Here is a 26,936-nt window from a genome sequence, read left to right as displayed (position 1 = left end):
AGTCGGTATTCGCAGTAGTGAAAATATGAGTCAATGGACTTTTCAATGTAACGATGAAAAACAATTTTTCTTTGCCTCGCGCAGTCGGTATTCGCAGTAGAGAAAAAATAAGTCAGAGGTCTTTTCAATGCAACAATGAAAAACGATTTTTCTTTGCTCCACACAGTCGGTATTCGCAGGAGCAAAAAAATAAGTCAGTGGACTTTTCAATCTAATAAAGAAAAACAATTTTTCTTTGCCACTCGCAGTCGGTATTCGCAGTAGTGAAAATATGAGTCAATGGACTTTTCAATGTAACGATGAAAAACAATTTTTCTTTGCCTCGCGCAGTCGGTATTCGCAGTAGAGAAAAAATAAGTCAGAGGTCTTTTCAATGCAACAACGAAAGACAACAATTTTATTACTCGAGCAGTCGGTATTCGCAGTAGCGAAAAAATAAGTCAGAGGACTTCCATGCAACAATGAAAAACTATTTTTCTTTGCTCCGCACAGTTGGTATTCGCAGTAGCGAAAAAATAAGTCAGTGGACTTTTCAATCTAATAAAGAAAAACAATTTTTCTTTGCCTCGCGCAGTCGGTATTCGTATTAGCGAAAATATGAGTCAATGGACTTTTCAATGTAACGATAAAAAACAATTTTTCTTTGCCTCGCGCAGTCGGTATTCGCAGTAGTGAAAAAATAAGTCAGAGGACTTCAATGCAACAATGAAAAACAATTTTTCTTTGCCTCGCGCAGTCGGTATTCGCAGTAGCGAAAAAATAAGTCAGTGGACTTTTCAATGCAACAATGAAAAACAATTTTTCTTTGCTCCGCACAGTCGGTATTCGCAGTAGCGAAAAAATAAGTCAGAGGACTTCAATGCAATAATGAAAAACCATTTTTCTTTGCCTCGCGCAGTCGGTATTCGCAGTAGCGAAAAAATAAGTCAGAGGACTTTTCAATGCAACTATGAAAAACAATTTTTCTTAGCCTCGTGCAGTCGGTATTCGCAGTAGCGAAAATATAAGTTAGTGGACTTTACAATCTATTAAAAAAAAAACAATTTTACTTTGCTCCGCACAGTAGGTATTCGCAGTAGCGAAAAAATAATTCAGAGGACTTCAATGAAACAATGAAAAACAATTTTTCTTTGCTCCGCACAGTCGGTATTCGCACTAGCGAAAAAATAAGTCAGAGGACTTTTCAATGCAACAACGAAAGACAACAATTTTTTTACTCGAGCAGTCGGTATTCGCAGTAGCGAAAAAATAAGTCAGAGGACTTTTCAATGCAACAATGAAAAACAATTTTTCTTAGCCTCGTGCAGTCGGTATTCGCAGTAGCGAAAATATAAGTTAGTGGACTTTACAATCTATTAAAAAAAAAACAATTTTTCTTTGCTCCGCACAGTAGGTATACGCAGTAGCGAAAAAATATATCAGAGGACTTCAATGAAACAATGAAAAACAATTTTTCTTTGCCTCGCGCAGTCGGTATTCGCAGGAGCGAAAAAATAAGTCAGTGGACTTTTCAATCTATTAAAAAAAAAACAATTTTTCTTTGCTCCGCACAGTAGGTATTCGCAGTAGCGAAAAAATAATTCAGAGGTCTTTTCAATGCACCAACGAAAGACAACAATTTTATTACTCGAGCAGTCGGTATTCGCAGTAGCGAAAAAATAAGTCAGAGGACTTTTCAATGCAACAATGAAAAACAATTTTTCTTTGCTCCGCACAGTCGGTATTCGCAGTAGCGAAAAAATAAGTCAGAGGACTTTTCAATGCAACAATGAAAAACAATTTTTCTTTGCTCCGCACAGTCGGTATTCGCAGTAGCGAAAAAATAAGTCAGAGGACTTCAATGCAACAATGAAAAACAATTTTTCTTTGCTCCGCACAGTCGGTATTCGCAGTAGCGAAAAAATAAGTCAGAGGACTTTTCAATGCAACAATGAAAAACAATTTTTCATAGCCTCGTGCAGTCGGTATTCGCAGTAGCGAAAATATAAGTTAGTGGACTTTACAATCTATTAAAAAAAAAACAATTTTACTTTGCTCCGCACAGTAGGTATTCGCAGTAGCGAAAAAATAAGTCAGAGGACTTCAATGCAACAATGAAAAACAATTTTTCTTTGCCTCACGCAGTCGGTATTCGCAGTAGCGAAAAAATAAGTCAGTGGACTTTTCAATGCAACAATGAAAAACAATTTTTCTTTGCTCCGCACAGTCGGTATTCGCAGTAGCGAAAAAATAAGTCAGAGGACTTCCATGCAACAATGAAAAACTATTTTTCTTTGCTCCGCACAGTCGGTATTCTCAGTAGCGAAAAAATAAGTCAGTGGACTTTTCAATCTAATAAAGAAAAACAATTTTTCTTTGCTCCGCACAGTCGGTATTCGCAGTAGCGAAAAAATAATTCAGAGGACCTCAATGCAACAATGAAAAACAATTTTTCTTTGCCTCGCGCAGTCGGTATTCGCAGGAGCGAAAAAATAAGTCATAGGACTTCCATGCAACAATGAAAAACTATTTTTCTTTGCTCCGCACAGTTGGTATTCGCAGTAGCGAAAAAATAAGTCAGTGGACTTTTCAATCTAATAAAGAAAAACAATTTTTCTTTGCCTCGCGCAGTCGGTATTCGCAGTAGTGAAAAAATAAGTCAGAGGTCTTTTCAATGCAACAACAATTTTATTACTCGAGCAGTCGGTATTCGCAGTAGCGAAAAAATAAGTCAGAGGACTTTTCAATCTAATAAAGAAAAACAATTTTTCTTTGCCTCGCACAGTCGGTATTCGTATTAGCGAAAATATGAGTCAATGGACTTTTCAATGTAATGATGAAAAACAATTTTTCTTTGCCTCGCGCAGTCGGTATTCGCAGTAGTGAAAAAATAAGTCAGAGGCCTTCCATGCAACAATGAAAAACTATTTCTCTTTGCTCCGCACAGTTGGTATTCGCAGTAGCGAAAAAATAAGTCAGAGGACTTTTCAATGCAACAACGAAAGACAACAATTTTTTTACTCGAGCAGTCGGTATTCGGAGTAGCGAAAAAATATGTCAGAGTACTTCCATGCAACAATGAAAAACTATTTTTCTTTGCTCCGCACAGTTGGTATTCGCAGTAGCGAAAAAATAAGTCAGAGGACTTTTCAATGCAACAACGAAAGACAACAATTTTTCTTTGCCTCGCGCAGTCGTTATTCGCAGTAGCGAAAAAATAATTCAGAGGACTTCCATGCAACAATGAAAAACTATTTCTCTTTGCTCCGCACAGTTGGTATTCGCAGTAGCGAAAAAATAAGTCAGAGGACTTCAATGCAACAATGAAAAACAATTTTTCTTTTCCTCGCGCAGTCGGTATTCGCAGTAGCGAAAAAATAAGTCAGAGGACTTTTCAATGCAACAATGAAAAACAATTTTTCTTATCCTCGTGCAGTCGGTATTCGCAGTAGCGAAAATATAAGTCAGTGGACTTTACAATGCAACAACGAAAAACTATTTTTCTTTGCTCCGCACAGTTGGTATTCGCAGTAGCGAAAAAATAAGTCAGAGGACTTTTCAATGCAACAACGAAAGACAACAATTTTTTTACTCGAGCAGTCGGTATTCGCAGTAGCGAAAAAATAAGTCAGAGGACTTCCATGCAACAATGAAAAACTATTTTTCTTTGCTCCGCACAGTTGGTATTCGCAGTAGCGAAAAAATAAGTCAGAGGACTTTTCAATGCAACAACGAAAGACAACAATTTTTTTACTCGAGCAGTCGGTATTCGGAGTAGCGAAAAAATAAGTCAGAGGACTTCCATGCAACAATGAAAAACTATTTTTCTTTGCTCCGCACAGTTGGTATTCGCAGTAGCGAAAAAATAAGTCAGAGGACTTTTCAATGCAACAATGAAAAACAATTTTTCTTTGTCTCGCGCAGTCGGTATTCGCAGTAGTGAAAAAATAAGTCAGAGGACTTCCATGCAACAATGAAAAACTATTTTTCTTTGCTCCGCACAGTTGGTATTCGCAGTAGCGAAAAAATAAGTCAGAGGACTTTTCAATGCAACAATGAAAAACAATTTTTCTTTGCCTCGCGCAGTCAGTATTCGCAGGAGCGAAAAAATAAGTCAGTGGATTTTTAAACTAATAAAGAAAAACAATTTTTCTTTGCTCCGCACAGTCAGTATTCGCAGTAGCGAAAAAATAAGTCAGAGGACTTTTCAATGCAACAATGAAAAACAATTTTTCTTTGCTCCGCACAGTCGGTATTCGCAGTAGCGAAAAAATAAGTCAGAGGACTTTTCAATGCAACAACGAAAGACAACAATTTTTTTACTCGAGGAGTCGGTATTCGGAGTAGCGAAAAAATAAGTCAGAGGACTTCCATGCAACAATGAAAAACTATTTTTCTTTGCTCCGCACAGTTGGTATTCGCAGTAGCGAAAAAATAAGTCAGAGGACTTTTCAATGCAACAACGAAAGACAACAATTTTTTTACTCGAGCAGTCGGTATTCGGAGTAGCGAAAAAATATGTCAGAGTACTTCCATGCAACAATGAAAAACTATTTTTCTTTGCTCCGCACAGTTGGTATTCGCAGTAGCGAAAAAATAAGTCAGAGGACTTTTCAATGCAACAATGAAAAACAATTTTTCTTTGCCTCGCGCAGTCGGTATTCGCAGGAGCAAAAAAATAAGTCAGTGGACTTTTCAATCTAATAAAGAAAAACAATTTTTCTTTGCCACTCGCAGTCGGTATTCGCAGTAGTGAAAATATGAGTCAATGGACTTTTCAATGTAACGATGAAAAACAATTTTTCTTTGCCTCGCGCAGTCGGTATTCGCAGTAGAGAAAAAATAAGTCAGAGGTCTTTTCAATGCAACAATGAAAAACGATTTTTCTTTGCTCCACACAGTCGGTATTCGCAGGAGCAAAAAAATAAGTCAGTGGACTTTTCAATCTAATAAAGAAAAACAATTTTTCTTTGCCACTCGCAGTCGGTATTCGCAGTAGTGAAAATATGAGTCAATGGACTTTTCAATGTAACGATGAAAAACAATTTTTCTTTGCCTCGCGCAGTCGGTATTCGCAGTAGAGAAAAAATAAGTCAGAGGTCTTTTCAATGCAACAACGAAAGACAACAATTTTATTACTCGAGCAGTCGGTATTCGCAGTAGCGAAAAAATAAGTCAGAGGACTTCCATGCAACAATGAAAAACTATTTTTCTTTGCTCCGCACAGTTGGTATTCGCAGTAGCGAAAAAATAAGTCAGTGGACTTTTCAATCTAATAAAGAAAAACAATTTTTCTTTGCCTCGCGCAGTCGGTATTCGTATTAGCGAAAATATGAGTCAATGGACTTTTCAATGTAACGATAAAAAACAATTTTTCTTTGCCTCGCGCAGTCGGTATTCGCAGTAGTGAAAAAATAAGTCAGAGGTCTTTTCAATGCAACAACAATTTTATTACTCGAGCAGTCGGTATTCGCAGTAGCGAAAAAATAAGTCAGAGGACTTTTCAATGGAACAACGAGAGACAACAATTTTTTTACTCGAGCAGTCGGTATTCGCAGTAGCGAAAAAATAAGTCAGAGGACTTTTCAATGCAACAATGAAAAACAATTTTTCTTTGCTCCGCACAGTCGGTATTCGCAGTAGCGAAAAAATAAGTCAGAGGACTTCAATGTAACGATGAAAAACAATTTTTCTTTGCCTCGCGCAGTCGGTATTCGCAGTAGAGAAAAAATAAGTCAGAGGTCTTTTCAATGGAACAACGAGAGACAACAATTTTTTTACTCGAGCAGTCGGTATTCGCAGTAGCGAAAAAATAAGTCAGAGGACTTCCATGCAACAATGAAAAACTATTTTTCTTTGCTCCGCACAGTTGGTATTCGCAGTAGCGAAAAAATAAGTCAGAGGACTTTTCAATGCAACAATGAAAAACAATTTTTCTTTGCCTCGCGCAGTCGGTATTCGCAGGAGCAAAAAAATAAGTCAGTGGACTTTTCAATCTAATAAAGAAAAACAATTTTTCTTTGCCACTCGCAGTCGGTATTCGCAGTAGTGAAAATATGAGTCAATGGACTTTTCAATGTAACGATGAAAAACAATTTTTCTTTGCCTCGCGCAGTCGGTATTCGCAGTAGAGAAAAAATAAGTCAGAGGTCTTTTCAATGCAACAATGAAAAACGATTTTTCTTTGCTCCACACAGTCGGTATTCGCAGGAGCAAAAAAATAAGTCAGTGGACTTTTCAATCTAATAAAGAAAAACAATTTTTCTTTGCCACTCGCAGTCGGTATTCGCAGTAGTGAAAATATGAGTCAATGGACTTTTCAATGTAACGATGAAAAACAATTTTTCTTTGCCTCGCGCAGTCGGTATTCGCAGTAGAGAAAAAATAAGTCAGAGGTCTTTTCAATGCAACAACGAAAGACAACAATTTTATTACTCGAGCAGTCGGTATTCGCAGTAGCGAAAAAATAAGTCAGAGGACTTCCATGCAACAATGAAAAACTATTTTTCTTTGCTCCGCACAGTTGGTATTCGCAGTAGCGAAAAAATAAGTCAGTGGACTTTTCAATCTAATAAAGAAAAACAATTTTTCTTTGCCTCGCGCAGTCGGTATTCGTATTAGCGAAAATATGAGTCAATGGACTTTTCAATGTAACGATAAAAAACAATTTTTCTTTGCCTCGCGCAGTCGGTATTCGCAGTAGTGAAAAAATAAGTCAGAGGACTTCAATGCAACAATGAAAAACAATTTTTCTTTGCCTCGCGCAGTCGGTATTCGCAGTAGCGAAAAAATAAGTCAGTGGACTTTTCAATGCAACAATGAAAAACAATTTTTCTTTGCTCCGCACAGTCGGTATTCGCAGTAGCGAAAAAATAAGTCAGAGGACTTCAATGCAATAATGAAAAACCATTTTTCTTTGCCTCGCGCAGTCGGTATTCGCAGTAGCGAAAAAATAAGTCAGAGGACTTTTCAATGCAACTATGAAAAACAATTTTTCTTAGCCTCGTGCAGTCGGTATTCGCAGTAGCGAAAATATAAGTTAGTGGACTTTACAATCTATTAAAAAAAAAACAATTTTACTTTGCTCCGCACAGTAGGTATTCGCAGTAGCGAAAAAATAATTCAGAGGACTTCAATGAAACAATGAAAAACAATTTTTCTTTGCTCCGCACAGTCGGTATTCGCACTAGCGAAAAAATAAGTCAGAGGACTTTTCAATGCAACAACGAAAGACAACAATTTTTTTACTCGAGCAGTCGGTATTCGCAGTAGCGAAAAAATAAGTCAGAGGACTTTTCAATGCAACAATGAAAAACAATTTTTCTTAGCCTCGTGCAGTCGGTATTCGCAGTAGCGAAAATATAAGTTAGTGGACTTTACAATCTATTAAAAAAAAAACAATTTTTCTTTGCTCCGCACAGTAGGTATACGCAGTAGCGAAAAAATATATCAGAGGACTTCAATGAAACAATGAAAAACAATTTTTCTTTGCCTCGCGCAGTCGGTATTCGCAGGAGCGAAAAAATAAGTCAGTGGACTTTTCAATCTATTAAAAAAAAAACAATTTTTCTTTGCTCCGCACAGTAGGTATTCGCAGTAGCGAAAAAATAATTCAGAGGTCTTTTCAATGCACCAACGAAAGACAACAATTTTATTACTCGAGCAGTCGGTATTCGCAGTAGCGAAAAAATAAGTCAGAGGACTTTTCAATGCAACAATGAAAAACAATTTTTCTTTGCTCCGCACAGTCGGTATTCGCAGTAGCGAAAAAATAAGTCAGAGGACTTTTCAATGCAACAATGAAAAACAATTTTTCTTTGCTCCGCACAGTCGGTATTCGCAGTAGCGAAAAAATAAGTCAGAGGACTTCAATGCAACAATGAAAAACAATTTTTCTTTGCTCCGCACAGTCGGTATTCGCAGTAGCGAAAAAATAAGTCAGAGGACTTTTCAATGCAACAATGAAAAACAATTTTTCATAGCCTCGTGCAGCCGGTATTCGCAGTAGCGAAAAAATAAGTCAGAGGACTTCAATGCAATAATGAAAAACAATTTTTCTTTGCCTCGCGCAGTCGGTATTCGCAGGAACGAAAAAATAAGTCAGAGGACTTTTCAATGCAACAATGAAAAACAATTTTTCTTTGCTCCGCACAGGCGGTATTCGCAGTAGCGAAAAAATAAGTCAGAGGACTTCAATGCAACAATGGAAAACTACTTTTCATTGCTCCGCACAGTCGGTATTCGCAGTAGCGAAAATATAAGTCAGTGGACTTTTCAATCTATTAAAAAAAAAAACAATTTTTCTTTGCTCCGCATAGTCGGTATTCGCAGTAGCGAAAAAATAAGGCAGAGGACTTCAATGCAACAATGGAAAACTATTTTTCATTGCTCCGCACAGTCGGTATTCGCAGTAGCGAAAATATAAGTCAGTGGACTTTTCAATCTAATAAAGAAAAACAATTTTTCTTTGCCTCGCGCAGTCGGTATTCGTATTAGCGAAAATATGAGTCAATGGACTTTACAATCTATTAAAAAAAAAACAATTTTTCTTTGCATCGCGCAGTCGGTATTCGCAGTAGCGAAAAAATAAGTCAGTGGACTTTTCAATGCAACAACGAAAAACAATTTTTCTTTGCTCCGCACAGTCGGTATTCGCAGTAGCGAAAAAATAAGTCAGAGGACATTTCAATGCAACAATGAAAAACAATTTTTCTTAGCCTCGTGCAGTCGGTATTCGCAGTAGCGAAAATATAAGTTAGTGGACTTTACAATCTATTAAAAAAAAAACAATTTTACTTTGCTCCGCACAGTAGGTATTCGCAGTAGCGAAAAAATAAGTCAGAGGACTTCAATGCAACAATGAAAAACAATTTTTCTTTGCCTCACGCAGTCGGTATTCGCAGTAGCAAAAAAATAAGTCAGTGGACTTTTCAATGCAACAATGAAAAACAATTTTTCTTTGCTCCGCACAGTCGGTATTCGCAGTAGCGAAAAAATAAGTCAGAGGACTTCAATGCAACAATGAAAAACAATTTTTCTTTGCCTCGCGCAGTCGGTATTCGCAGTAGCGAAAAAATAAGTCAGTGGACTTTTCAATGCAACAATGAAAAACAATTTTTCTTTGCTCCGCACAGTCGGTATTCGCAGTAGCGAAAAAATAAGTCAGAGGACTTCAATGCAACAATGAAAAACAATTTTTCTTTGCCTCGCGCAGTGGGTATTCGCAGTAGCGAAAAAATAAGTCAGTGGACTTTTCAATGCAACAATGAAAAACAATTTTTCTTTGCTCCGCACAGTAGGTATTCGCAGTAGCGAAAAAATAAGTCAGAGGACTTCAATGCAATAATGAAAAACCATTTTTCTTTGCCTCGCGCAGTCGGTATTCGCAGGAACGAAAAAATAAGTCAGAGGACTTTTCAATGCAACTATGAAAAACAATTTTTCTTTGCTCCGCACAGTAGGTATTCGCAGTAGCGAAAAAATAATTCAGAGGACTTCAATGAAAGAATGAAAAACAATTTTTCTTTGCCTCGCGCAGTCGGTATTCGCAGTAGCGAAAAAATAAGTCAGAGGACTTTTCAATGCAACTATGAAAAACAATTTTTCTTAGCCTCGTGCAGTCGGTATTCGCAGTAGCGAAAATATAAGTTAGTGGACTTTACAATCTATTAAAAAAAAAACAATTTTACTTTGCTCCGCACAGTAGGTATTCGCAGTAGCGAAAAAATAATTCAGAGGACTTCAATGAAACAATGAAAAACAATTTTTCTTTGCTCCGCACAGTCGGTATTCGCAGTAGCGAAAAAATAAGTCAGAGGACTTTTCAATGCAACAATGAAAAACAATTTTTCTTTGCTCCGCACAGTCGGTATTCGCAGTAGCGAAAAAATAAGTCAGAGGACTTCAATTCAACAATGAAAAACAATTTTTCTTTGCTCCGCACAGTCGGTATTCGCAGTAGCGAAAAAATAAGTCAGAGGACTTTTCAATGCAACAATGAAAAACAATTTTTCTTAGCCTCGTGCAGCCGGTATTCGCAGTAGCGAAAAAATAAGTCAGAGGACTTCAATGCAATAATGAAAAACAATTTTTCTTTGCCTCGCGCAGTCGGTATTCGCAGGAACGAAAAAATAAGTCAGAGGACTTTTCAATGCAACAATGAAAAACAATTTTTCTTTGCTCCGCACAGTTGGTATTCGCAGTAGCGAAAAAATAAGTCAGAGGACTTTTCAATGCAACAATGAAAAACAATTTTTCTTTGCTCCGCACAGTTGGTATTCGCAGTAGCGAAAAAATAAGTCAGAGGACTTTTCAATGCAACAATGAAAAACAATTTTTCTTTGCCTCGCGCAGTCGGTATTCGCAGTAGCGAAAAAATAAGTCAATGGACTTTTCAATGAAACAATGAAAAACAATTTTTCTTTGCCACGCGCAGTCGGTATTCGCAGGAGCGAAAAAATAAGTCAGTGGACTTTTCAATCTATTAAAAAAAAAACAATTTTTCTTTGCTCCGCACAGTAGGTATTCGCAGTAGCGAAAAAATAATTCAGAGGTCTTTTCAATGCAACAACGAAAGACAACAATTTTATTACTCGAGCAGTCGGTATTCGCAGTAGCGAAAAAATAAGTCAGAGGACTTTTCAATGCAACAATGAAAAACAATTTTTCTTTGCTCCGCACAGTCGGTATTCGCAGTAGCGAAAAAATAAGTCAGAGGACTTTTCAATGCAACAATGAAAAACAATTTTTCTTTGCTCCGCACAGTCGGTATTCGCAGTAGCGAAAAAATAAGTCAGAGGACTTTTCAATGCAACAATGAAAAACAATTTTTCTTTGCTCCGCACAGTCGGTATTCGCAGTAGCGAAAAAATAAGTCAGAGGACTTTTCAATGCAACAATGAAAAACAATTTTTCTTTGCTCCGCACAGTCGGTATTCGCAGTAGCGAAAAAATAAGTCAGCGGACTTCAATTCAACAATGAAAAACAATTTTTCTTTGCTCCGCACAGTCGGTATTCGCAGTAGCGAAAAAATAAGTCAGAGGACTTTTCAATGCAACAATGAAAAACAATTTTTCTTAGCCTCGTGCAGCCGGTATTCGCAGTAGCGAAAAAATAAGTCAGAGGACTTCAATGCAATAATGAAAAACAATTTTTCTTTGCCTCGCGCAGTCGGTATTCGCAGGAACGAAAAAATAAGTCAGAGGACTTTTCAATGCAACAATGAAAAACAATTTTTCTTTGCTCCGCACAGTTGGTATTCGCAGTAGCGAAAAAATAAGTCAGAGGACTTTTCAATGCAACAATGAAAAACAATTTTTCTTTGCCTCGCGCAGTCGGTATTCGCAGTAGCGAAAAAATAAGTCAATGGACTTTTCAATGCAACAACGAAAGACAACAATTTTTTTACCTGAGCAGTCGGTATTCCCAGTAGCGAAAATATAAGTCAGTGGACTTTTCGATGCAACAACGAAAGACAACAATTTTATTACTCGAGTAGTCGGTATTCGCAGTAGCGAAAAAATAAGTCAGAGGACTTTTCAATGCAACAATGAAAAACAATTTTTCTTTGCTCCGCACAGTCGGTATTCGCAGTAGCGAAAAAATAAGTCAGAGGACTTTTCAATGCAACAATGAAAAACAATTTTTCTTTGCTCCGTACAGTCGGTATTCGCAGTAGCGAAAAAATAAGTCAGAGGACTTCAATGCAACAATGAAAAACAATTTTTCTTTACCTCGCGCAGTCGGTATTCGCAGTAGCGAAAAAATAAGTCAGAGGACTTCAATGCAACAATGAAAAACTATTTTTCTTTGCTCCGCACAGTTGGTATTCGCAGTAGCGAAAAAATAAGTCAATGTACTTTTCAATGCAACAACGAAAGACAACAATTTTTTTACTCGAGCAGTCGGTATTCGCAGTAGCGAAAAAATAAGGCAGAGGACTTCAATGCAACAATGGAAAACTATTTTTCATTGCTCCGCACAGTCGGTATTCGCAGTAGCGAAAATATAAGTCAGTGGACTTTTCAATCTAATAAAGAAAAACAATTTTTCTTTGCCTCGCACAGTCGGTATTCGTATTAGCGAAAATATGAGTCAATGGACTTTACAATCTATTAAAAAAAAAACAATTTTTCTTTGCATCGCGCAGTCGGTATTCGCAGTAGCGAAAAAATAAGTCAGTGGACTTTTCAATGCAACAACGAAAAACAATTTTTCTTTGCTCCGCACAGTCGGTATTCGCAGTAGCGAAAAAATAAGTCAGAGGACATTTCAATGCAACAATGAAAAACAATTTTTCTTAGCCTCGTGCAGTCGGTATTCGCAGTAGCGAAAATATAAGTTAGTGGACTTTACAATCTATTAAAAAAAAAACAATTTTACTTTGCTCCGCACAGTAGGTATTCGCAGTAGCGAAAAAATAAGTCAGAGGACTTTTCAATGCAACAATGAAAAACAATTTTTCTTTGCTCCGTACAGTCGGTATTCGCAGTAGCGAAAAAATAAGTTAGAGGACTTCAATGCAACAATGAAAAACAATTTTTCTTTGCCTCGCGCAGTCGGTATTCGCAGTAGCGAAAAAATAAGTCAGAGGACTTCAATGCAACAATGAAAAACAATTTTTCTTTACCTCGCGCAGTCGGTATTCGCAGTAGCGAAAAAATAAGTCAGAGGACTTCAATGCAACAATGAAAAACTATTTTTCTTTGCTCCGCACAGTTGGTATTCGCAGTAGCGAAAAAATAAGTCAATGTACTTTTCAATGCAACAACGAAAGACAACAATTTTTTTACTCGAGCAGTCGGTATTCGCAGTAGCGAAAAAATAAGGCAGAGGACTTCAATGCAACAATGGAAAACTATTTTTATTGCTCCGCACAGTCGGTATTCGCAGTAGCGAAAATATAAGTCAGTGGACTTTTCAATCTAATAAAGAAAAACAATTTTTCTTTGCCTCGCACAGTCGGTATTCGTATTAGCGAAAATATGAGTCAATGGACTTTACAATCTATTAAAAAAAAAACAATTTTTCTTTGCATCGCGCAGTCGGTATTCGCAGTAGCGAAAAAATAAGTCAGTGGACTTTTCAATGCAACAACGAAAAACAATTTTTCTTTGCTCCGCACAGTCGGTATTCGCAGTAGCGAAAAAATAAGTCAGAGGACATTTCAATGCAACAATGAAAAACAATTTTTCTTAGCCTCGTGCAGTCGGTATTCGCAGTAGCGAAAATATAAGTTAGTGGACTTTACAATCTATTAAAAAAAAAACAATTTTACTTTGCTCCGCACAGTAGGTATTCGCAGTAGCGAAAAAATAAGTCAGAGGACTTTTCAATGCAACAATGAAAAACAATTTTTCTTTGCTCCGTACAGTCGGTATTCGCAGTAGCGAAAAAATAAGTTAGAGGACTTCAATGCAACAATGAAAAACAATTTTTCTTTGCCTCGCGCAGTCGGTATTCGCAGTAGCGAAAAAATAAGTCAGAGGACTTTTGAATGCAACAATGAAAAACAATTTTTCTTAGCCTCGTGCAGTCGGTATTCGCAGTAGCGAAAATATAAGTCAGAGGTCTTTTCAATGCAACAATGAAAAACAATTTTTCTTTGCTCCGCACAGTAGGTATTCGCAGTAGCGAAAAAATAATTCAGAGGACTTTTCAATGCAACAATGAAAAACAATTTTTCTTAGCCTTGTGCAGTCGGTATTCGCAGTAGCGAAAAAATAATTCAGAGGACTTTTCAATGCAACAATGAAAAACAATTTTTCTTAGCCTTGTGCAGTCGGTATTCGCAGTAGCGAAAAAATAAGTCAGAGGACTTTTCAATGCAACAATGAAAAACAATTTTTCTTATCCTCGTGCAGTCGGTATTCGCAGTAGCGAAAATATAAGTCAGTGGACTTTACAATGCAACAACGAAAAACTATTTTTCTTTGCTCCGCACAGTTGGTATTCGCAGTAGCGAAAAAATAAGTCAGAGGACTTTTCAATGCAACAACGAAAGACAACAATTTTTTTACTCGAGCAGTCGGTATTCGCAGTAGCGAAAAAATAAGTCAGAGGACTTCCATGCAACAATGAAAAACTATTTTTCTTTGCTCCGCACAGTAGGTATTCGCAGTAGCGAAAAAATAAGTCAGAGGACTTTTCAATGCAACAATGAAAAACAATTTTTCTTTGCTCCGCACAGTAGGTATTCGCAGTACCGAAAAAATAAGTCAGAGGACTTCAATGCAACAATGAAAAACAATTTTTCTTTGCCTCGCGCAGTCGGTATTCGCAGTAGCGAAAAAATAAGTCAGAGGACTTTTCAATGCAACAATGAAAAACAATTTTTCTTTGCCTCGCGCAGTCGGTATTCGCAGTAGCGAAAAAATAAGTCAGAGGACTTTTCAATGCAACAATGAAAAACAATTTTTCTTTGCCTCGCGCAGTCGGTATTCGCAGTAGCGAAAATATAAGTCAGTGGACTTTTCAATCTAATAAAGAAAAACAATTTTTCTTTGCTCCGCACAGTCGGTATTCGCAGTAGCGAAAAAATAAGTCAGAGGACTTTTCAATGCAACAATGAAAAACAATTTTTCTTTGCTCCGCACAGTCGGTATTCGCAGTAGCGAAAAAATAATTCAGAGGACTTTTCAATGCAACAATGAAAAACAATTTTTCTTAGCCTCGTGCAGTCGGTATTCGCAGTAGCGAAAATATAAGTCAGTGGACTTTTCAATGCAACAATGAAAAACAATTTTTCTTTGCTCCGCACAGTTGGTATTCGCAGTAGCGAAAAAATAAGTCAGAGGACTTTTCAATGCAACAATGAAAAACAATTTTTCTTTGCCTCACGCAGTCGGTATTCGCAGTAGCAAAAAAATAAGTCAGTGGACTTTTCAATGCAACAATGAAAAACAATTTTTCTTTGCTCCGCACAGTCGGTATTCGCCGTAGCGAAAAAATAAGTCAGAGGACTTCAATGCAACAATGAAAAACAATTTTTCTTTGCCTCGCGCAGTCGGTATTCGCAGTAGCGAAAAAATAAGTCAGTGGACTTTTCAATGCAACAATGAAAAACAATTTTTCTTTGCTCCGCACAGTCGGTATTCGCAGTAGCGAAAAAATAAGTCAGAGGACTTCAATGCAACAATGAAAAACAATTTTTCTTTGCCTCGCGCAGTGGGTATTCGCAGTAGCGAAAAAATAAGTCAGTGGACTTTTCAATGCAACAATGAAAAACAATTTTTCTTTGCTCCGCACAGTAGGTATTCGCAGTAGCGAAAAAATAAGTCAGAGGACTTTTCAATGCAACAATGAAAAACAATTTTTCTTAGCCTCGTGCAGTCGGTATTCGCAGTAGCGAAAATATAAGTTAGTGGACTTTACAATCTATTAAAAAAAAAACAATTTTTCTTTGCTCCGCACAGTAGGTATACGCAGTAGCGAAAAAATATATCAGAGGACTTCAATGAAACAATGAAAAACAATTTTTCTTTGCCTCGCGCAGTCGGTATTCGCAGGAGCGAAAAAATAAGTCAGTGGACTTTTCAATCTATTAAAAAAAAAACAATTTTTCTTTGCTCCGCACAGTAGGTATTCGCAGTAGCGAAAAAATAATTCAGAGGTCTTTTCAATGCAACAACGAAAGACAACAATTTTATTACTCGAGCAGTCGGTATTCGCAGTAGCGAAAAAATAAGTCAGAGGACTTTTCAATGCAACAATGAAAAACAATTTTTCTTTGCTCCGCACAGTCGGTATTCGCAGTAGCGAAAAAATAAGTCAGAGGACTTTTCAATGCAACAATGAAAAACAATTTTTCTTAGCCTCGTGCAGCCGGTATTCGCAGTAGCGAAAAAATAAGTCAGAGGACTTCAATGCAATAATGAAAAACAATTTTTCTTTGCCTCGCGCAGTCGGTATTCGCAGGAACGAAAAAATAAATCAGAGGACTTTTCAATGCAACAATGAAAAACAATTTTTCTTTGCTCCGCACAGGCGGTATTCGCAGTAGCGAAAAAATAAGTCAGAGGACTTCAATGCAACAATGGAAAACTACTTTTCATTGCTCCGCACAGTCGGTATTCGCAGTAGCGAAAATATAAGTCAGTGGACTTTTCAATCTATTAAAAAAAAAAACAATTTTTCTTTGCCTCGCATAGTCGGTATTCGCAGTAGCGAAAAAATAAGGCAGAGGACTTCAATGCAACAATGGAAAACTATTTTTCATTGCTCCGCACAGTCGGTATTCGCAGTAGCGAAAATATAAGTCAGTGGACTTTTCAATCTAATAAAGAAAAACAATTTTTCTTTGCCTCGCGCAGTCGGTATTCGTATTAGCGAAAATATGAGTCAATGGACTTTACAATCTATTAAAAAAAAAACAATTTTTCTTTGCATCGCGCAGTCGGTATTCGCAGTAGCGAAAAAATAAGTCAGTGGACTTTTCAATGCAACAACGAAAAACAATTTTTCTTTGCTCCGCACAGTCGGTATTCGCAGTAGCGAAAAAATAAGTCAGAGGACATTTCAATGCAACAATGAAAAACAATTTTTCTTAGCCTCGTGCAGTCGGTATTCGCAGTAGCGAAAATATAAGTTAGTGGACTTTACAATCTATTAAAAAAAAAACAATTTTACTTTGCTCCGCACAGTAGGTATTCGCAGTAGCGAAAAAATAAGTCAGTGGACTTTTCAATCTAATAAAGAAAAACAATTTTTCTTTGCCTCGCGCAGTCGGTATTCGTATTAGCGAAAATATGAGTCAATGGACTTTTCAATGTAACGATAAAAAACAATTTTTCTTTGCCTCGCGCAGTCGGTATTCGCAGTAGTGAAAAAATAAGTCAGAGGTCTTTTCAATGCAACAACAATTTTATTACTCGAGCAGTCGGTATTCGCAGTAGCGAAAAAATAAGTCAGAGGACTTTTCAATGGAACAACGAGAGACAACAATTTTTTTACTCGAGCAGTCGGTATTCGCAGTAGCGAAAAAATAAGTCAGAGGACTTTTCAATGTAACAATGAAAAACAATTTTTCTTTGCTCCGCACAGTCGGTATTCGCAGTAGCGAAAAAATAAGTCAGAGGACTTCAATGTAACGATGAAAAACAATTTTTCTTTGCCTCGCGCAGTCGGTATTCGCAGTAGAGAAAAAATAAGTCAGAGGTCTTTTCAATGGAACAACGAGAGACAACAATTTTTTTACTCGAGCAGTCGGTATTCGCAGTAGCGAAAAAATAAGTCAGAGGACTTCCATGCAACAATGAAAAACTATTTTTCTTTGCTCCGCACAGTTGGTATTCGCAGTAGCGAAAAAATAAGTCAGAGGACTTTTCAATGCAACAATGAAAAACAATTTTTCTTTGCCTCGCGCAGTCGGTATTCGCAGGAGCAAAAAAATAAGTCAGTGGACTTTTCAATCTAATAAAGAAAAACAATTTTTCTTTGCCACTCGCAGTCGGTATTCGCAGTAGTGAAAATATGAGTCAATGGACTTTTCAATGTAACGATGAAAAACAATTTTTCTTTGCCTCGCGCAGTCGGTATTCGCAGTAGCGAAAAAATAAGTCAGAGGACTTCCATGCAACAATGAAAAACTATTTTTCTTTGCTCCGCACAGTTGGTATTCGCAGTAGCGAAAAAATAAGTCAGTGGACTTTTCAATCTAATAAAGAAAAACAATTTTTCTTTGCCTCGCGCAGTCGGTATTCGTATTAGCGAAAATATGAGTCAATGGACTTTTCAATGTAACGATAAAAAACAATTTTTCTTTGCCTCGCGCAGTCGGTATTCGCAGTAGTGAAAAAATAAGTCAGAGGTCTTTTCAATGCAACAACAATTTTATTACTCGAGCAGTCGGTATTCGCAGTAGCGAAAAAATAAGTCAGAGGACTTTTCAATGGAACAACGAGAGACAACAATTTTTTTACTCGAGCAGTCGGTATTCGCAGTAGTGAAAAAATAAGTCAGAGGTCTTTTCAATGCAACAACAATTTTATTACTCGAGCAGTCGGTATTCGCAGTAGCGAAAAAATAAGTCAGAGGACTTTTCAATGCAACAATGAAAAACAATTTTTCTTTGCTCCGCACAGTCGGTATTCGCAGTAGCGAAAAAATAAGTCAGAGGACTTCAATGCAACAATGAAAAACAATTTTTCTTAGCCTCGTGCAGTCGGTATTCGCAGTAGCGAAAATATAAGTCAGTGGACTTTACAATGCAACAACGAAAGACAACAATTTTTTTACTCGAGCAGTCGGTATTCGCAGTAGCGAAAAAATAAGTCAGAGGACTTCCATGCAACAATGAAAAACTATTTTTCTTTGCTCCGCACAGTTGGTATTCGCAGTAGCGAAAAAATAAGTCAGTGGACTTTTCAATCTAATAAAGAAAAACAATTTTTCTTTGCCTCGCGCAGTCGGTATTCGTATTAGCGAAAATATGAGTCAATGGACTTTTCAATGTAACGATGAAAAACAATTTTTCTTTGCCTCGCGCAGTCGGTATTCGCAGTAGTGAAAAAATAAGTCAGAGGACTTCCATGCAACAATGAAAAACTATTTTTCTTTGCTCCTCACAGTCGTTATTCGCAGTAGCGAAAAAATAATTCAGAGGACTTCAATGCAACAATGAAAAACAATTTTTCTTTGCCTCGCGCAGTCGTTATTCGCAGTAGCGAAAAAATAATTCAGAGGACCTCAATGCAACAATGAAAAACAATTTTTCTTTGCCTCGCGCAGTCGGTATTCACAGGAGCGAAAAAATAAGTCAGTGGACTTTTCAATCTAATAAAGAAAAACAATTTTTCTTTGCCTCGCGCAGTCGGTATTCGTATTAGCGAAAATATGAGTCAATGGACTTTTCAATGTAACGATGAAAAACAATTTTTCTTTGCCTCGCGCAGTCGGTATTCGCAGTAGTGAAAAAATAAGTCAGAGGTCTTTTCAATGCAACAACAATTTTATTACTCGAGCAGTCGGTATTCGCAGTAGCGAAAAAATAAGTCAGAGGACTTTTCAATGGAACAACGAGAGACAACAATTTTTTTACTCGAGCAGTCGGTATTCGCAGTAGCGAAAAAATAAGTCAGAGGACTTTTCAATGTAACAATGAAAAACAATTTTTCTTTGCTCCGCACAGTCGGTATTCGCAGTAGCGAAAAAATAAGTCAGAGGACTTCAATGTAACGATGAAAAACAATTTTTCTTTGCCTCGCGCAGTCGGTATTCGCAGTAGAGAAAAAATAAGTCAGAGGTCTTTTCAATGGAACAACAAGAGACAACAATTTTTTTACTCGAGCAGTCGGTATTCGGAGTAGCGAAAAAATATGTCAGAGTACTTCCATGCAACAATGAAAAACTATTTTTCTTTGCTCCGCACAGTTGGTATTCGCAGTAGCGAAAAAATAAGTCAGAGGACTTTTCAATGCAACAATGAAAAACAATTTTTCTTTGCCTCGCGCAGTCGGTATTCGCAGGAGCAAAAAAATAAGTCAGTGGACTTTTCAATCTAATAAAGAAAAACAATTTTTCTTTGCCTCGCGCAGTCGGTATTCGTATTAGCGAAAATATGAGTCAATGGACTTTTCAATGTAACGATGAAAAACAATTTTTCTTTGCCTCGCGCAGTCGGTATTCGCAGTAGTGAAAAAATAAGTCAGAGGTCTTTTCAATGCAACAACAATTTTATTACTCGAGCAGTCGGTATTCGCAGTAGCGAAAAAATAAGTCAGAGGACTTTTCAATGGAACAACGAGAGACAACAATTTTTTTACTCGAGCAGTCGGTATTCGCAGTAGCGAAAAAATAAGTCAGAGGACTTTTCAATGCAACAATGAAAAACAATTTTTCTTTGCTCCGCACAGTCGGTATTCGCAGTAGCGAAAAAATAAGTCAGAGGACTTCAATGCAACAATGAAAAACAATTTTTCTTAGCCTCGTGCAGTCGGTATTCGCAGTAGCGAAAATATAAGTCAGTGGACTTTACAATGCAACAACGAAAGACAACAATTTTTTTACTCGAGCAGTCGGTATTCGCAGTAGCGAAAAAATAAGTCAGAGGACTTCCATGCAACAATGAAAAACTATTTTTCTTTGCTCCGCACAGTTGGTATTCGCAGTAGCGAAAAAATAAGTCAGTGGACTTTTCAATCTAATAAAGAAAAACAATTTTTCTTTGCCTCGCGCAGTCGGTATTCGTATTAGCGAAAATATGAGTCAATGGACTTTTCAATGTAACGATGAAAAACAATTTTTCTTTGCCTCGCGCAGTCGGTATTCGCAGTAGTGAAAAAATAAGTCAGACGTCTTTTCAATGCAACAACAATTTTATTACTCGAGCAGTCGGTATTCGCAGTAGCGAAAAAATAATTCAGAGGACTTCAATGCAACAATGAAAAACAATTTTTCTTTGCCTCGCGCAGTCGTTATTCGCAGTAGCGAAAAAATAATTCAGAGGACCTCAATGCAACAATGAAAAACAATTTTTCTTTGCCTCGCGCAGTCGGTATTCACAGGAGCGAAAAAATAAGTCAGTGGACTTTTCAATCTAATAAAGAAAAACAATTTTTCTTTGCCTCGCGCAGTCGGTATTCGTATTAGCGAAAATATAAGTCAGTGGACTTTACAATGCAACAACGAAAGACAACAATTTTTTTACTCGAGCAGTCGGTATTCGCAGTAGCGAAAAAATAAGTCAGAGGACTTCCATGCAACAATGAAAAACTATTTTTCTTTGCTCCGCACAGTTGGTATTCGCAGTAGCGAAAAAATAAGTCAGTGGACTTTTCAATCTAATAAAGAAAAACAATTTTTCTTTGCCTCGCGCAGTCGGTATTCGTATTAGCGAAAATATGAGTCAATGGACTTTTCAATGTAACGATGAAAAACAATTTTTCTTTGCCTCGCGCAGTCGGTATTCGCAGTAGTGAAAAAATAAGTCAGAGGACTTCCATGCAACAATGAAAAACTATTTTTCTTTGCTCCTCACAGTCGTTATTCGCAGTAGCGAAAAAATAATTCAGAGGACTTCAATGCAACAATGAAAAACAATTTTTCTTTGCCTCGCGCAGTCGTTATTCGCAGTAGCGAAAAAATAATTCAGAGGACCTCAATGCAACAATGAAAAACAATTTTTCTTTGCCTCGCGCAGTCGGTATTCACAGGAGCGAAAAAATAAGTCAGTGGACTTTTCAATCTAATAAAGAAAAACAATTTTTCTTTGCCTCGCGCAGTCGGTATTCGTATTAGCGAAAATATGAGTCAATGGACTTTTCAATGTAACGATGAAAAACAATTTTTCTTTGCCTCGCGCAGTCGGTATTCGCAGTAGTGAAAAAATAAGTCAGAGGCCTTCCATGCAACAATGAAAAACTATTTCTCTTTGCTCCGCACAGTTGGTATTCGCAGTAGCGAAAAAATAAGTCAGAGGACTTTTCAATGCAACAACGAAAGACAACAATTTTTCTTTGCCTCGCGCAGTCGGTATTCGTAGGAGCGAAAAAATAAGTCAGAGGACTTTTCAATGCAACAACGAAAGACAACAATTTTTCTTTGCCTCGCGCAGTCGTTATTCGCAGTAGCGAAAAAATAATTCAGAGGACTTCCATGCAACAATGAAAAACTATTTCTCTTTGCTCCGCACAGTTGGTATTCGCAGTAGCGAAAAAATAAGTCAGAGGACTTCAATGCAACAATGAAAAACAATTTTTCTTTTCCTCGCGCAGTCGGTATTCGCAGTAGCGAAAAAATAAGTCAGAGGACTTTTCAATGCAACAATGAAAAACATTTTTTCTTATCCTCGTGCAGTCGGTATTCGCAGTAGCGAAAATATAAGTCAGTGGACTTTACAATGCAACAACGAAAAACTATTTTTCTTTGCTCCGCACAGTTGGTATTCGCAGTAGCGAAAAAATAAGTCAGAGGACTTTTCAATGCAACAACGAAAGACAACAATTTTTTTACTCGAGCAGTCGGTATTCGCAGTAGCGAAAAAATAAGTCAGAGGACTTCCATGCAACAATGAAAAACTATTTTTCTTTGCTCCGCACAGTTGGTATTCGCAGTAGCGAAAAAATAAGTCAGAGGACTTTTCAATGCAACAACGAAAGACAACAATTTTTTTACTCGAGCAGTCGGTATTCGGAGTAGCGAAAAAATAAGTCAGAGGACTTCCATGCAACAATGAAAAACTATTTTTCTTTGCTCCGCACAGTTGGTATTCGCAGTAGCGAAAAAATAAGTCAGAGGACTTTTCAATGCAACAATGAAAAACAATTTTTCTTTGTCTCGCGCAGTCGGTATTCGCAGTAGTGAAAAAATAAGTCAGAGGACTTCCATGCAACAATGAAAAACTATTTTTCTTTGCTCCGCACAGTTGGTATTCGCAGTAGCGAAAAAATAAGTCAGAGGACTTTTCAATGCAACAATGAAAAACAATTTTTCTTTGCCTCGCGCAGTCAGTATTCGCAGGAGCGAAAAAATAAGTCAGTGGATTTTTAAACTAATAAAGAAAAACAATTTTTCTTTGCTCCGCACAGTCAGTATTCGCAGTAGCGAAAAAATAAGTCAGAGGACTTTTCAATGCAACAATGAAAAACAATTTTTCTTTGCTCCGCACAGTCGGTATTCGCAGTAGCGAAAAAATAAGTCAGAGGACTTCAATGCAACAATGAAAAACAATTTTTCTTTGCCTCGCGCAGTCGGTATTCGCAGTAGCGAAAAAATAAGTCAGAGGACTTTTCAATGCAACAATGAAAAACAATTTTTCTTATCCTCGTGCAGTCGGTATTCGCAGTAGCGAAAATATAAGTCAGTGGACTTTACAATGCAACAACGAAAAACTATTTTTCTTTGCTCCGCACAGTTGGTATTCGCAGTAGCGAAAAAATAAGTCAGAGGACTTTTCAATGCAACAACGAAAGACAACAATTTTTTTACTCGAGCAGTCAGTATTCGCAGTAGCGAAAAAATAAGTCAGAGGACTTCCATGCAACAATGAAAAACTATTTTTCTTTGCTCCGCACAGTTGGTATTCGCAGTAGCGAAAAAATAAGTCAGAGGACTTTTCAATGCAACAACGAAAGACAACAATTTTTTTACTCGAGCAGTCGGTATTCGGAGTAGCGAAAAAATAAGTCAGAGGACTTCCATGCAACAATGAAAAACTATTTTTCTTTGCTCCGCACAGTTGGTATTCGCAGTAGCGAAAAAATAAGTCAGAGGACTTTTCAATGCAACAATGAAAAACAATTTTTCTTTGTCTCGCGCAGTCGGTATTCGCAGTAGTGAAAAAATAAGTCAGAGGACTTCCATGCAACAATGAAAAACTATTTTTCTTTGCTCCGCACAGTTGGTATTCGCAGTAGCGAAAAAATAAGTCAGAGGACTTTTCAATGCAACAATGAAAAACAATTTTTCTTTGCCTCGCGCAGTCAGTATTCGCAGGAGCGAAAAAATAAGTCAGTGGATTTTTAAACTAATAAAGAAAAACAATTTTTCTTTGCTCCGCACAGTCAGTATTCGCAGTAGCGAAAAAATAAGTCAGATGACTTTTCAATGCAACAATGAAAAACAATTTTTCTTTGCTCCGCACAGTCGGTATTCGCAGTAGCGAAAAAATAAGTCAGAGGACTTCAATGCAACAATGAAAAACAATTTTTCTATGCCTCGCGCAGTCGGTATTCGCAGTAGCGAAAAAATAAGTCAGAGGACTTTTCAATGCAACAATGAAAAACAATTTTTCTTATCCTCGTGCAGTCGGTATTCGCAGTAGCGAAAATATAAGTCAGTGGACTTTACAATGCAACAACGAAAAACTATTTTTCTTTGCTCCGCACAGTTGGTATTCGCAGTAGCGAAAAAATAAGTCAGAGGACTTTTCAATGCAACAACGAAAGACAACAATTTTTTTACTCGAGCAGTCGGTATTCGCAGTAGCGAAAAAATAAGTCAGAGGACTTCCATGCAACAATGAAAAACTATTTTTCTTTGCTCCGCACAGTTGGTATTCGCAGTAGCGAGAAAATAAGTCAGAGGACTTTTCAATGCAACAATGAAAAACAATTTTTCTTTGCTCCGCACAGTCGGTATTCGCAGTAGCGAAAATATAAGTCAGAGGACTTTACAATGCAACAACGAAAGACAACAATTTTTTTACTCGAGCAGTCGGTATTCGCAGTAGCGAAAAAATAAGTCAGAGGACTTCCATGCAACAATGAAAAACTATTTTTCTTTGCTCCGCACAGTTGGTATTCGCAGTAGCGAAAAAATAAGTCAGTGGACTTTTCAATCTAATAAAGAAAAACAATTTTTCTTTGCCTCGCGCAGTCGGTATTCGTATTAGCGAAAATATGAGTCAATGGACTTTTCAATGTAACGATGAAAAACAATTTTTCTTTGCCTCGCGCAGTCGGTATTCGCAGTAGTGAAAAAATAAGTCAGAGGACTTCCATGCAACAATGAAAAACTATTTTTCTTTGCTCCTCACAGTCGTTATTCGCAGTAGCGAAAAAATAATTCAGAGGACTTCAATGCAACAATGAAAAACAATTTTTCTTTGCCTCGCGCAGTCGTTATTCGCAGTAGCGAAAAAATAATTCAGAGGACCTCAATGCAACAATGAAAAACAATTTTTCTTTGCCTCGCGCAGTCGGTATTCACAGGAGCGAAAAAATAAGTCAGTGGACTTTTCAATCTAATAAAGAAAAACAATTTTTCTTTGCCTCGCGCAGTCGGTATTCGTATTAGCGAAAATATGAGTCAATGGACTTTTCAATGTAACGATGAAAAACAATTTTTCTTTGCCTCGCGCAGTCGGTATTCGCAGTAGTGAAAAAATAAGTCAGAGGCCTTCCATGCAACAATGAAAAACTATTTCTCTTTGCTCCGCACAGTTGGTATTCGCAGTAGCGAAAAAATAAGTCAGAGGACTTTTCAATGCAACAACGAAAGACAACAATTTTTCTTTGCCTCGCGCAGTCGGTATTCGTAGGAGCGAAAAAATAAGTCAGAGGACTTTTCAATGCAACAACGAAAGACAACAATTTTTCTTTGCCTCGCGCAGTCGTTATTCGCAGTAGCGAAAAAATAATTCAGAGGACTTCCATGCAACAATGAAAAACTATTTCTCTTTGCTCCGCACAGTTGGTATTCGCAGTAGCGAAAAAATAAGTCAGAGGACTTCAATGCAACAATGAAAAACAATTTTTCTTTTCCTCGCGCAGTCGGTATTCGCAGTAGCGAAAAAATAAGTCAGAGGACTTTTCAATGCAACAATGAAAAACAATTTTTCTTATCCTCGTGCAGTCGGTATTCGCAGTAGCGAAAATATAAGTCAGTGGACTTTACAATGCAACAACGAAAAACTATTTTTCTTTGCTCCGCACAGTTGGTATTCGCAGTAGCGAAAAAATAAGTCAGAGGACTTTTCAATGCAACAACGAAAGACAACAATTTTTTTACTCGAGCAGTCGGTATTCGCAGTAGCGAAAAAATAAGTCAGAGGACTTCCATGCAACAATGAAAAACTATTTTTCTTTGCTCCGCACAGTTGGTATTCGCAGTAGCGAAAAAATAAGTCAGAGGACTTTTCAATGCAACAACGAAAGACAACAATTTTTTTACTCGAGCAGTCGGTATTCGGAGTAGCGAAAAAATAAGTCAGAGGACTTCCATGCAACAATGAAAAACTATTTTTCTTTGCTCCGTACAGTTGGTATTCGCAGTAGCGAAAAAATAAGTCAGAGGACTTTTCAATGCAACAATGAAAAACAATTTTTCTTTGTCTCGCGCAGTCGGTATTCGCAGTAGTGAAAAAATAAGTCAGAGGACTTCCATGCAACAATGAAAAACTATTTTTCTTTGCTCCGCACAGTTGGTATTCGCAGTAGCGAAAAAATAAGTCAGAGGACTTTTCAATGCAACAATGAAAAACAATTTTTCTTTGCCTCGCGCAGTCAGTATTCGCAGGAGCGAAAAAATAAGTCAGTGGATTTTTAAACTAATAAAGAAAAACAATTTTTCTTTGCTCCGCACAGTCAGTATTCGCAGTAGCGAAAAAATAAGTCAGAGGACTTTTCAATGCAACAATGAAAAACAATTTTTCTTTGCTCCGCACAGTCGGTATTCGCAGTAGCGAAAAAATAAGTCAGAGGACTTCAATGCAACAATGAAAAACAATTTTTCTTTGCCTCGCGCAGTCGGTATTCGCAGTAGCGAAAAAATAAGTCAGAGGACTTTTCAATGCAACAATGAAAAACAATTTTTCTTATCCTCGTGCAGTCGGTATTCGCAGTAGCGAAAATATAAGTCAGTGGACTTTACAATGCAACAACGAAAAACTATTTTTCTTTGCTCCGCACAGTTGGTATTCGCAGTAGCGAAAAAATAAGTCAGAGGACTTTTCAATGCAACAACGAAAGACAACAATTTTTTTACTCGAGCAGTCAGTATTCGCAGTAGCGAAAAAATAAGTCAGAGGACTTCCATGCAACAATGAAAAACTATTTTTCTTTGCTCCGCACAGTTGGTATTCGCAGTAGCGAAAAAATAAGTCAGAGGACTTTTCAATGCAACAATGAAAAACAATTTTTCTTTGTCTCGCGCAGTCGGTATTCGCAGTAGTGATAAAATAAGTCAGAGGACTTCCATGCAACAATGAAAAACTATTTTTCTTTGCTCCGCACAGTTGGTATTCGCAGTAGCGAAAAAATAAGTCAGAGGACTTTTCAATGCAACAATGAAAAACAATTTTTCTTTGCCTCGCGCAGTCAGTATTCGCAGGAGCGAAAAAATAAGTCAGTGGATTTTTAAACTAATAAAGAAAAACAATTTTTCTTTGCTCCGCACAGTCAGTATTCGCAGTAGCGAAAAAATAAGTCAGAGGACTTTTCAATGCAACAATGAAAAACAATTTTTCTTTGCTCCGCACAGTCGGTATTCGCAGTAGCGAAAAAATAAGTCAGAGGACTTC

The 26,936-nt window shown here is 37.3% G+C and overlaps 1 protein-coding gene across 1 annotated transcript in view; it reads left to right on the top strand.

The window, feature by feature from the left end:
• Nucleotides 1-26,936, top strand: part of LOC131675068 (ubiquinone biosynthesis monooxygenase COQ6, mitochondrial) — a 133,547-nt gene that overhangs the window by 44,497 nt on the left and 62,114 nt on the right. The window lies entirely within an intron of this gene.

This window comes from Phymastichus coffea, unplaced genomic scaffold (genome assembly GCF_024137745.1).
Source record: "Phymastichus coffea isolate CEN01 unplaced genomic scaffold, Cenicafe_Pcof_1.1 PCOF00016, whole genome shotgun sequence".
NCBI classification, from domain to species: domain Eukaryota; kingdom Metazoa; phylum Arthropoda; class Insecta; order Hymenoptera; family Eulophidae; genus Phymastichus; species Phymastichus coffea.
This window is presented reverse-complemented; position numbering and strand designations above follow the sequence as displayed.